Below are 12912 nucleotides of genomic sequence, written 5' to 3' on the forward strand. Positions count from 1 at the left end.
TTATTAGAGGCAGTGGCTGTTTTAAAATGGGTATCAGTAAATGAAACATTAATGAAGATCACACAAATCTATAACAAATCTTATTTATTTATTAGTCACAAGTACATTAACACTGCAGTGAAGCTACTGTGAAATTCCCATACTCCAGCACCTGTTTGGGTCAATGCATCTAACCAGCACATCTTTCAGACTGTGGGAGCACCTGGAGGAAACCCATGCAGACACAGGGAGAAAGTGCAACTCCACACAGACAGTATACCAAGCCGGAAATTGAACCTTGATCTCTGGCGCCGTGAAGCAGCAGTGCTAATTACTGTGCTGCCTCAAAAAACCACAACCTACCAGAAAACTCAGGGCACATGTCAGTTTGAAGTTTCAAATTTTGATTTTACATGAGGTACCTTTTTTTTTGAAACATGCTCTCGTCAAAAGTCCTAATTGGTTTTAATCGGATTGTCGCAAGTCTTTGCTGGCCGGGTCATTTAAAAGTCCAAATTACCATTTGGAAGTGATTGCAATGACAGTGGCTTGACCTGTACATTCACAGATCATTACTATGACCAATTATTTGTGACGGTGTAAACATCAAAGGAAACAAATCTGCATTGAAGGGACAGTTTCCATACTTTATAGAGAGTAGACCCAGCCTATATGCTTGTTTTCTTTTTCTGTGGAAACCACATGGGTTGTTGAATGTTAAAAAGTGTATATACAATATGTTTTGAATTATTACATTTGCCAACCATTCAGTATTTGAGACATGAGTCATTGTACAAAAGCAATGTGGTCTTGACCTTGTGACCCATTCCACAAAACCATGCCCCTAAACCTCAATAGTCACATTTCATACCACATAAAACAAGCTTTGGTTTGGCAAACCTGACCATAGTACTGACTCTGGGATTGAGATGATTTCCTTTATCAAAGATGAATTCATAAATCCTTGAATGGAATAAACTCTAGCCAGCTGAACAAAAATGATGTTTGTGTTTTGATAAAAGGGCTTACTCAGAACCACGGTGAAGGGCATTGTACAGAATGCTGTCAAGGTTGAAAAGAATATGAAAAGACGAGGTAACCCACGAAATAGATTTAACCCAAGCATAGCTTTCAAAAGCCTGTAGATTTTTAAGAATAAAAAAAGACTGAGGGATGTGAAGGGAAAGGCTTTAGAAATTTAAAGCACAAAGGGACTTGGGAGTTCTGGTTCAGGGCCCTTTAAGGTTAACATGTTGTAATATTGTGAGCAGTTTTGCGCCTCATCCCGAAGGAAGAATGTGCCGGCCTTGGAGGGGGGTTCCAGAGAAGGCTGACAAGAATAGTCCCAGGAATGAAGGATTTCTCATATGAGCAGCCTGGGATCCTGATATCTCCGCCTCTGAAAGGAGACAGTGTAACATGTTGCAGGACCTGACACCTGGAGGCAGGGCAGCCACCCACTCTCAGTGGATATCAAATTGATGGCCGCTCTGAACTTTTATGTGACTGGTTTCTTCCAGACCCCTAGTGGAAATGTCTGTGGCATTTCCCAATCAGCTGTGCATACCCCTGTCAAGCAGGTCACAGAAGCCCTGTATGTCCGGGCTGGGCAGTATATCAAATGTAACCTGGACCAGGCCTATCAGAAAGCCTGGGCTGCAAGGTTTGCAGCCTTTGTGGGGATGCCCAACGTACACGGGGCCATCGACAGCATACATGTCACCATCAAGGCCCCCCTACAGAATCTGCAGAGATTCATCAACAGAAAGGGGTTCCACTCCCTGAATGTTCAACTCACGTGCAACCATAACATGAACATTTTTTTAAGAACAGTTTTTTTTTGTTTTTATTCCAATCCAATCAAATCAAGTCCAATTCAGAGTCTCAACAAGTTGAGACATTCCCGATCCAAGCTGACAAGACAGGGCTGTCACCTCCTGTCTTGGGCTTGACCTACATGATCCAAGCTGATTGGAGTAGGCATAGCACCTCCTCCAAGGCTTGATCTAATTTGCATCTTAGCCAAAAGGCCGAGATGCTGCTTTAAAAAATTGCTTCAAATGAAGCTAAAATGTAACCTAATGACTTCAACCAAGCACAGCATGTCAATACTACACTTGATCTTAGCCAAAAGGCAGAGAATGAACATTATGTATGTCTGTGCAAGACATCCAGATAGTCTGCACAACAGTCTTCATTGTCAGGAGCTCAGACATACTGGAGGCGTTCGAGGAGGAGTCTACGCTGTGGGGGTGGCTTGTGGGTGATATGGGTTACCCGCTTCGGACATGGCTGATGATGCCTGTGCGGAAGCCTGTAACTGAGGCGTAGACTCGCTATAATGAGGCCCATATAGTCACCTGTGCGATATTGGAGAGGTGCATTGGGCTCCTCAATGCGATTCCGGTGCCTGGATTAATCTGGCAGGACGCTCCAGTACAACCCAGTGAACACTTCCCGCATAGTGGTCATGTGCTGTGCCTTGCACAATCTGGCTCTACAGAGAGATGACCTATTGGAAGAGGAGGAGGAGGGCATGAAGAGTGACCAGCTGAGTGTCGCAGTGGAGGATGACCAGCAGGAGGAAGAGGAAGATGAGGAAGAGCACACTGAGGAACACCACCAGGCGCTGGAGGGCAGCCCAAATGAGGCATGCGAAGGTGGCAAGGGAGGCCCTGATCATCAGGTGGTTCACTTGCCAGGGGCTTGTGTCTGTGGGTTCCATTCCCCCTACCCCAAATTCCTTCAATATCTTGCAACATTGTCACACCAGAGTGGTGGGCCTGGGTATTCTGCGTTGGTGAGATTTTTTGTCAGGCAAGAGGGTGATGATGACTCGCTAAGCATCATTATGATGATACCCTGATGCAAACTAGTTTGACTCCTATCTGAGCTCTGCATGCATGCTGGCATTGGGCCCATGTCTGTGTAATGGGTAAGGGATCTGAAACCCCCATACAGGGCCCTGAGGCTGGTGGGGTGGAGGACAGGAGGGAATCACTTGTAGGGTCTGGAGAACCAATGGCTTTCTTTTCTCAGTGACACAGCATTGAGGGGCCTTCCCAACTGATGTCAACATGAAGCAGCCCTCCGGCGATCACCAACGGAAGAGGCTTCCTATTTGAGACAAATTAGTTGCAGGTCGGTAGTGAAAAAACATTTAACAATAAAGTTGTTTGAGTAAGATGTTCTAACATAAAAACTTGTGAACAGAAAATGCTAATGCACTTAAATATCTTCCTAGCTAGTGAAGCCCTTTACCCGTGCCATCTCAGTGCAACTACAACTTCAACTTCCGAACCTTACGTGGCCGACCATTACCTCTCAGTGACTCCCCAGAATGTACGTCAGAGGTGGAAGGGGCTAGCTGTCTACCATGCCCTGTGGCCTGTGAGGCGCGTGGTGAGCATCCCCTGGAAGTCCTTCACCTTGAGGGCCCTGGCTGGCTTCCAAGTATCTGGGATGTTTCCATGATACCTCCCTCATCCCACTGCCCCTGATATCAGGAAGGGGGGGGGGGTCAGAAGGCGTGGCTGCAAGGTCCAAGCATGGGCTCAAGCTCTTCCTCCTCCATTGGGGTTCCACTGGGCCACTGCATCACTTCATGGGACGGCCAACCACCTGCATTCTACCCATGGTGGTCGAGCCCTCTGCGATGGCCACTTGAGTCGGGGCCACCTCTCAGTGGCCACGTCAAATGCCCTCTGAGACTGAGGTATGGTCTGCAAGCCCTCAGCCATGACCTCTGCGACTGGGCCACGCTCTCAAGGGTTGCTGCCATTGCCCGCTGTGTCTCAGTGCTATCCCTCTGGGTCTCCTGCAAACTCTCGAGCCTCTCTGCATGGTCCACAGAATCTCAAGAAGCTGTTCAGTCCCTCAGCTGTTGCCTGCTGTCACTCAGTCATTGCTTGGAGCCTGCCACTCAGGGTGAGGATCCCCTGACCCAGGCTTTCCACTCCAGATGCCACCCTTGCAGTGTTGGCCTAGGAAGCACCAAGACAGGCAATAGCTGGTCTGCCTTAAAGTTTTGGGACTCCTCCCAGCAGTCTCACAGTTGGTCCAGTGTGGCTGTCAGCCCTCCTACATTCCCTGGCTCTGTTGCTGCATCTCCAGCAGCTAAGGGACAGGTGATTTCAAAGGCCCAGCATATAGCCTGGGGCCAGCTAAATCCTCACCTCTGCATGCCAGAGTTGTCGGACATTCCCTCCTCCACCTGATGTACATTACCGGATGTGTCGTGCTCACCAGAGAGTGACCCAGAAGTCTCATCACTAACTGGACCCAATGACGTGTCAGTGTCTGGGGTGGTGAGTTGTGAGGTGGAAGCTGATGCCTAAACTGTGGCACTCTCAAAGGTCTCTTCACCCATATCCTCCAAGAACTGTCTGGACCAGGATGGGCGGGGAGCTGCAGTAGGGGCCTAGAGTTCAGAAGGCTCTGCAATGCAGGAAGGGGCGTCCAGATCTGTCCCTGCCACACAGGACACAAGGGTTAATTGCAAGGGAGGGGGAGGAATCTGTGATGCCAAACACATGATTCACATTTCTCCATTGTGCTTTGTTCTACGTTCAAAGGAAATTATATCACAGGAACAGGCCTTCGTCCTTCCAAGCCTGTAGTGACCAGGCTGCCCATCTGATTTAACATAGAACACTACAGCACAAACAGGCCCTTCGGCCCACAAGTTGCGCCGATCATATCTATACCCACCAAGCCATAGAACTATCTGTAACTTCCAATGCCATTAGATCCCATATACTCAGCAAGTTCGCCTCTACCACCACCGACGGCAGCCAATTCCACTCACTCACTACCCTCTGAGTGAAAAACTTACCCCTAACATCTCCTCTGTACTTGCTTCCCAGCACCTTAAACAGGTGTCCTCTCGTAGTGACCATTTCAGCCCTGGGAAATAGCCTCCGAGAATCCACCCTATCCATTCCTCTCAACATTTTATAAACCTCTATCAGGTCACTTCTCAACCTTCGTCTCTCCAGGGAGAAGAGACCTAGCTCCCTCAACCTATCTTCATAAGGCACGCCTCCCAATCCAGGCAACATCCTTGTAAATCTCCTCTGTACCCTTTCAATAGCTTCCACATCCTTCCTTTAGTGAGGCGACCAGAACTGCACACAGTACTCCAAGTGAGGTGTGACAAGGGTCTTATAAAGTTGCAGCATTACCTCCCGACTCCTAAACTCAATCCCTCGATTAATGAAGGCCAATACACCATACGTCTTCTTGACCACATCCTCCACCTGCGAGGCCAATTTAAGAGTCCTATGGACCCAGACCCCAACGTCCTTCTGCTCCTCAACACTGCTAATACTCCTACTCTTGATATTGTACTCCTGCATCCTGATGGTCCTGCCAAAATGGACCACTACATATTTATCCGCATCTGCCACTTCTCTGCCCAGTCTGGCATCCTATCTATGTCACGCTGCAACTTCTGACATCCCTCCAGACAATCCACAACACCACCAACTTGATTTGTTACCCTCTACCCTTCCGGGGACCATATGCCTCTATTCCAATCTCATTCACATAGCTGTAAAGATGCCTCTTAAAGGTCACTATCGTATCTGCATCTAAAGAACTCCCCCGGCAGTGAATTCCAGGCACCCACTACCCTCTCTGTGTAAATAAACATACTCGTACATCTCCTTTAAAACTTGCCCCTCGCACTCAAAATTCATGCCCCCGAGAAGTTGCCTCAAGGTAAGTGGAGGAATGACAGGTGCCTGACTATGCTGTCACTGATAGCCCACATCTCCCCTTCGCCTAATAGCCCTAGCACTCACTTCTCAAAGGGGGTGAGGACCCATAGGTCTGGCTTACCACCCCCTGTCTTCGCCTTCTCATGGGTATTATGGTTGGTCTTCTCCCATGGAGACAGAAGGAGCCATGAAAGAAATGATGGTGTGACTCCTGCAGAGCATCAGGCAGTGGCCCTTAGAGGGCAAGCACAGTGGGGCTCTTGGAGGGATAGGAAGAAGATGCTTGGGGGTCAGGAGCTGGAAGCTTGTAGGGTGCTGGGGATGGAGGAATCTGGATGAAATTTGCTGCAAAGATGAGGTAATTGATTTTTTTCCCAGCAATGCTTTGCAGTTCAGAGGGCAGTGCCCTGGCGCTGACTGAGGTGGTGACTTCCTCCCAGGCCTCATTACCATCAACCCCCCTGGTAGCCAGCAGCCAGCAGCCAGCAGCCAGCAGCCAGCAGCCAGCAGCCAGCAGCCAGCAGCCAGCAGCCAGCAGCCAGCCCAAGTCACCCTCAGAAAATCAGGGTGTGGGACTGCTAGTAGTGTGCACATTTTGTGCAGGAATGTCTACCTGCCTGCACATTCTTGAGTTTTTAATGGAGCTGCCCCTCGTTAGGGCAGAACAGCTGCAAGTAGTTTGACAGAGCATTCCAGCAAGTTCCATGCGGTTTGCTTGTTAGCATTGAGGGGAAGGCAAGTGAGCACTTGCAGGTGTGCTGTTGGGGAGAGAGGGGGGAGGGTTGGTACAAGTGATGGATCAGTGCCTCAATCACTGAGGACAGGGAGAGAGAGGGGAGGTGCTATAGAGCCATCAGAGTCCGAAGGAGATGGGGGCGGGGGGGTCTTGTGCAGGCAAGTCCAGGGTTGGGGGTGAAGGATATCGCCTTGCCTGATATCTGCAGGGTAGAGGCGGGGAGATGGATCTCTCTGGCTGAGATCAGTGAGGGGGAAGGAGGGTCCGCTGCACTCTGCCTATGATCATTGGTGGGGTAGGGGTGGGGGAGGGTCTGCTGCTCTGCATGAGATTGCTGAAGGGGAGGGGCCTGGGATCATTCTGGGTGGGGGGATAAGAGGGTCAGTCATGTTGTGGGGGTGGGGCAATGTCTGTGGGGGCCTGGGTGAGATATTATTCCAACCTGGGAGTGATATGGTTGGGGAGCTGCATTCTATCTTTTTTTTTTCTGTACATGCACAGTTGGAGGCATCAATTGGAGCTCCAGTGTTTCAGGTGCATTAAACCTCACCCACAGGCTTGTGCAGTGCCATTTGGACTTGCTGATTTTTTTTTCAGGCAGAGTGTGTATGGGTGCACTGGAGAACAGGTCTAAAAGTCTGTCTGAAGTACTCCCACATTCAAGTCCACCCAGCACTTAGAATCAAAATGGTAAAATAGGGCCCTGGGTCTATACTCGATGGAGTTTAGAAGGATGAAAGAATACAGAATATTGAGAGGCCTGGATACAATGGATGTGGAGATGATGCTCCCACTAGTGGGAGAGACTGAAACTCGAGAACACAACCTCAGAGTGAAGGGGTGTGCCTTTAAAACTGAGATGAGGAGGAATTTCTTCAGACTGAGCATGGTGAATCTGAGGCCAGATGATTGAGTATCTTTAAAACAGAGATAGATGGGTTCATGATCAATAAGAGGATCAACGGTTACGGGGATAAGGCAGGAGAATGGGGATGAGAATCATATCAGCCATGACTGACAGGCGAGCAGACTCAGTGGACCTAATGGCCTAATTCTGCTCCTATATCTATGGTTTTAAGCTTTTGGCAGTGGAGAGTGGAAAATGGAGGGTCAGTGGTAAGATAATGCATTTGCATTTTAATGACATGAGGATTGCGGAAAAGTAAGTTTGTGTATGATAGTGTATTGGAACCCTAGAAGAAACAAAAATGAGAAGTTCAGACAACAAAATATTAAAATCTATGCTCATGATGCATGTTTTCCTACTTTTTTTAAATTTTTCTTCATGGGATGTTGGCATCACTGCCTAGGAGAGCATTTTTATTGCTGATCCCTAGTTGCCCTTGAGAAAGTGGTGATGAGCCACCTTCTTGAAACGCTGATGTCCTTCTGGTGTAGGTACACCCACAGTGAAACAAGGAAAAGAACTCCAAGATTTTGACCTAGCAACTGTGAATGAAAGGCAATTATAGTTCCAGGTTAGGATGGTGTATGGCTTGGAGGAGAACTGGGGAAACTTGCATCGGGTGCTGTCTAAGGAACCTTGGTGAGTTCCTGCAGTGTCTCTTGTAGTTGTTACACACTGCTATTGTGTGTTGTTGGTGGAAGGAGTGAATGTTGAAAATGGTGGATTGATTTGCAAGTCAAGCAGGCTGTTTTTTCCTGAATGGGGTTGAGCTTCTTGAGCATTGTTAACAATGTACTACCTGTAACTGCAAAACTATATTTTGCACTTCTTTCTGTCTCCCTGTGTACTGTATGAATTGTATGTTTTGCCTGTATAGCACACAACAAACAATACTTTTCTCTGTATCCCACTACAAGTGACAATAATAATTCAAATCAAAAAGACAGATTTCCTCGCTATAGTGTGAATAAAGGCTGATTTTAAAACTCAAAACTTCATCTGATCTGTGGAGGGTGCAGGATATGAGTTGGATGGCAGCAGAATTCCATATCAATCACTATCTATCAAGAGAAAGATAACTTGGTCTATCCATTCCTGGTTTGTCCATTCAAAATGATCCTGAATCCTTTCCCTCTTCTCATTCCAGCAATCAATTCTTTTAAATAACTCCAGGACTTTCATCTCCACAGCTCTTTCCAGAATTCCTATCCATGGATTTCTGCAGGAAACAGCGGAAATGTTTTCCACTCCATTGTTATTCCCTTTTATGAAGAAGGATATCCTGATATCTGTCCTAAGTCTGTTCTTTACTAGCACTGTAATAGTGGTTCCTGTTCTCCCTTGCAATTTAATCTAAACGTATTTCCAATTACATTTTCTAGGCTTTATAGTCCATGCTTTCCCAGAGTTTAATCATACTGAGACCCTCTTCCACCAGAGATATCTGTCTCTGATGCTCCAGTGTCTCCACTGTGTTTCAGTGCTAGAATTGGATCCAGTGCTCAAGGTGTGGTCTGACAGAAATATTTAGTTTGATCATGCCTTCATCAGACTTCTGCTATTTTGGCTGTTGTTCAAGGCTTTATTGGCTGTTTTGATTCCTGCCAGAGATGTTGACCATTGGAGCAGTAGAACTCCGATGCTTCTTTCAACTTTAGTTTTGGCATTTTTAGCACTGTCCTTGGAGTATATATTTTGCTCCATTTCCATTATTCTCTGCAGTACTTTACATTACTATCGGTTTTAAATTTCATTTGCTGTTGTTTCTCCCACTTTTCATATTTAGTCTAGCTCGTACTGTAGTTTCTGAACTGTCTCCTCCAATTCCGCTGCCTCTCCTAGCTTGGTACCATCTGCACATTTATTCAATCTGCATTTGTTTTGTGAGTTTAAATTATTGATGGGAATTAGAAACAGTAATGGCCCACCCCTGGAGAATTTCACTCAGCACTTCTCTCACCTCCTTGATCCTGATGGAACTCCTCCAGGAGTGCCCACTTCCACACTTAAACCACAAGTGACTTGGAGAATTCTCCTGATTTGAATTACTGTCAGTCATGAAAGCCTTTTATAACCTCTGAACAGTATCTCTTCAAAATGAACACAGTACAAAGTCTCACAACACCAGGTTAAAGTCCAACAGGTTTATTTAGTGTCACAAGCTTTCAGGGCACTGGCCCTTCATCAGGTGAGTGATGAAGGACTCAACTAATGAAGGAGCAGTGCTCTGAAAGCTCATGATACCAAATAAACCTGTTGGACTTTAACCTGGTGTTGTGAGACTTTGTACTGTGCTCACCCTAGTCCAATGCCAGCATCTCCACATCATCTTCAAAATGGCACAGCTGCAATGTGTAGGGGTTCACAGCAAGCACATTCAGTGTCACAATTCATTGCTGCTCCAACACATTCTGTCATTATTGCAATCCAATCATAGCACTTTGAAAACAATGTAGTTTTTACAGTTGTCTTTGAGTTATTATTGTCACATACAGTGAAAAATATTGTTTCTTGCGCGCTTTACAAACAAAACATAGAGTCATAGAGGCTTACAACATGGAATCAGGCCCTTCGGCCCAACTTGTCCATGCCACCCTTTTTTTTTTGAAACTCCTAAACTAACCCCAATTGCCCGCATTTGGTCTATATCCCTCTATACCCATCGTACCCATGTAACTATCTATAGAGTTGAAGTTTATTCATTAGTCACAAGTAAAGCTTACACTAACACAGTAATGAAGTTACTGTGAAATTCCCCTTGTCACCACACACTGTTCAGGTTAATGCATCTAACCAGCACATCTTTCGGACTGCGGGAGGAAACTGGAGCACCCGGCGGAAACCCATGCAGAATTTGCAAACTCCACACAGACAGTGAGCTAAGCCAGGAATCAAACCCAGGTCCCTGGTGCTGTGAAGCAGCAGTGCTAATCATTGTGCTGCCGTGGTGCCCCAATACCATTCATAGAGAAGGAAATGAGGGAGTGCAGAATGTAGTGTTACAGTCATAGCGAGGGTGTAGAGAAAGATCAATTTAATGCAAGGTAAGTCCATTCAAAAGTCTGACAGCGGCAGGGAAAAAGTTGTTCTTGAGTTGGTTGATACATGACCTCAGACTTTTGTATCTTTTTCCCAAGGACGAAGAGAGAATGTCCAAGGTGTGTGGTGTCCTTAATTATGTTGGGTGCTTTGCCGAGGCAGAGGGAAGTGTAGACAAAGTCAGTGGATGGGAGGCTTGTTTGTGTGATGGACTGGGCTACATTCATGACATTTCGTAGTTCCTTGCAGTCTTGGGCAGAGCAGGAGCCATAACAAGCTGTGATACAACCAGAAAGAATGCTTTCTTTGGTACATCTGGAAAAGTTGGTGAGAGTTGTAGCTGACATGCCAAATTTCCTTAGCCTTGTGAGAAAGTAGAGGTGTTGGTGGGCTTTCTTAACTATAGTGTCAGCATTGGGGGACCAGGACAGATTGTTGGTGATCTGGACACCTAAAAACTTGAAGCTCTCGACCCATTCTACTTTGTCCCAATTGATGTAGACAGAGGCATATTCTCCTTTACGCTTCAATGACAATCTCTTTCATTTTGTTGACATTGAGAGAGGGATTATTGTTGCAGCATCTATTCATCAGATTCTCTATCTCATTCCTGTACTCTGCCTCATTATTGTTTGAGATCTGACCCGCTATGGTGTGTCATCAGCAAACTTGAAAACCAAATTGGAGGGAAATTTGGCCACACAGTCATAGGTGTATAAGGAGTATAGTAGTAGGGGGCTGAGAACACAGCCTTGTGGGACACCAGTGTTGAGGATGATCGTGGAGGAGGTGTTGTTGCCTATCCTTACTGATTGTGGCCTATGAGTTAGGAAGTTCAGGATCCAGTCACAGAGGGAGGTGCTGAGGCCAAGGCCACGGAGATGAGTTTCATGGGAATAATAATGTTGAAGGTTGAGCCATAATCAATAAATGGGAGTCTGACATGGGCATTATTCTTATCTAGGTGTTCCAGGGTTGTGCGCAGGACCAGGGAAATGGCGTCTGCTGTGGACCTGTGGCGGCGGTAGGCAAACTATAGTGGATTCAGGTAGTCCAGGAGGCTGGAATTGATTCATACCATGAATCAAAAGTGCCTTTCGAAGCACTTCATAATGATGATGTCAGAGCCACCGGCCGATAGTCATTAAGGCACGCTGCTTGGTTTTTCTTGAGTACCGGGATGATGGTCGTCTTTTTGAAATAGATAGCGACCTCAAATTGTTGTAAAGAGAGGTTGAAGATATCTGTGAATACGTCTGCCAGCTGATCTGTGCAGGATCTGAGTGCACGTCCCGGAATCCTATCCAGGCCAGTTGATTTCCATGGGTTAACCTTCAAGAAAGCTGCTCTGACCCCAGATACAGGTTCATCCAGGGCTTCCAGAATGGAGAGCGTGCTCTCACTGACCTCTTGCTCAAAATGGGCATAGAATGTATTGAGCTTATCAGAGAGGGGTGTGTTGGAGCTGGTGATTTTGCATGCCTTCATCTTGTAGCCTGTTATGTCTTGCAGACCTTGCCATAGTCAGCAGGGTCGGTGTGGCTAGAGTGGGACTCTAGCTTGGTTCAGTGCTGTCTTTGGGTAGCTCCATTGTCAAGTGGTCCTTCTCCTATGATTGAGAATACGGTAATTATCTAAATGGGCTGAGGAAACACAATCCATTTCAGAAATTATTCGAGGGCAGCACAGTAGTTAGCACTGCTGCCTGACAATAGATTCAATTCTGGTCTTGGGTGACAATGTGGAGTTTGCATGTTCTCCCTAATGTCTGCATGGACTTCCTCCAGATACTCTGCTTTTCAACCACAGTCCAAAGATGTGCAGGTTAGATCAATTGCCCATGCTAAATTGCCCTTAATGTCAGGGGGATTAACAGGGTAAATATGTCGGGTTACAGGAATAGGGTGTAGGTGGGACTGTTGACAGTGAAGGTTTGATGGGCTGAATGGCCTCTTTCTGTACAGTAGAAATTCTTTGGATAACTGAACTGAGGAAACAATTGAAATCATCAATTTCTGAAATTATTGAAGGATATGTTGAGCTTACGTATGAAAATGTGAAGAAATTTGATGGGCTTAATGACATTTATCTGTTCAAAAAAATGCTTACGTTCTTGGGGTAGTTTGTGTTGTTTAGTTCTTGGCACAGCCGTAAGACAAGATGCCTAAGATAGGAAGCTTAGCTAGCTGATCTGCTCCTGTAATAACAGCACCTTTCATCACATACTTCAGTCATTGGAAGACACAAGTAATAATTCATGTTGCGAAATATGGAAATGAGAAAAAGTTTAAAAATTACTTTATTTCCAAATATTCTACATTTCCAGCCCAGATGTTATGTGATGGAGTCTTATAAATGTACCTCTTCACATCTTTAATGCAGCCCTTAAGAACAGTAGGCTTTGCAATCACCACCTGTTCTTTTGATGATCTCATTCAAAAATGGAGTATGGGAAACTAGCCTTTAATTACGCCCTTGACATTTCTTTCCTCCTCTGACAGTAAGCATAGTAAGATTTAATCAAACCGCCT

At 46.2% G+C, this 12912-nt stretch overlaps 1 protein-coding gene and 1 pseudogene across 6 annotated transcripts in view; one reads left to right on the top strand and one right to left on the bottom strand.

Moving 5' to 3' along the window:
• The window catches only part of cntfr (ciliary neurotrophic factor receptor), a 403342-nt gene that overhangs the window by 224935 nt on the left and 165495 nt on the right, over positions 1-12912 (top strand). The window lies entirely within an intron of this gene.
• On the bottom strand, positions 1985-2126 carry LOC145351118 (U2 spliceosomal RNA; annotated as a pseudogene).

This window comes from Carcharhinus amblyrhynchos, chromosome 1, assembly GCF_965287045.1.
Source record: "Carcharhinus amblyrhynchos chromosome 1, sCarAmb.v2.hapA, whole genome shotgun sequence".
NCBI lineage: Eukaryota > Metazoa > Chordata > Chondrichthyes > Carcharhiniformes > Carcharhinidae > Carcharhinus > Carcharhinus amblyrhynchos.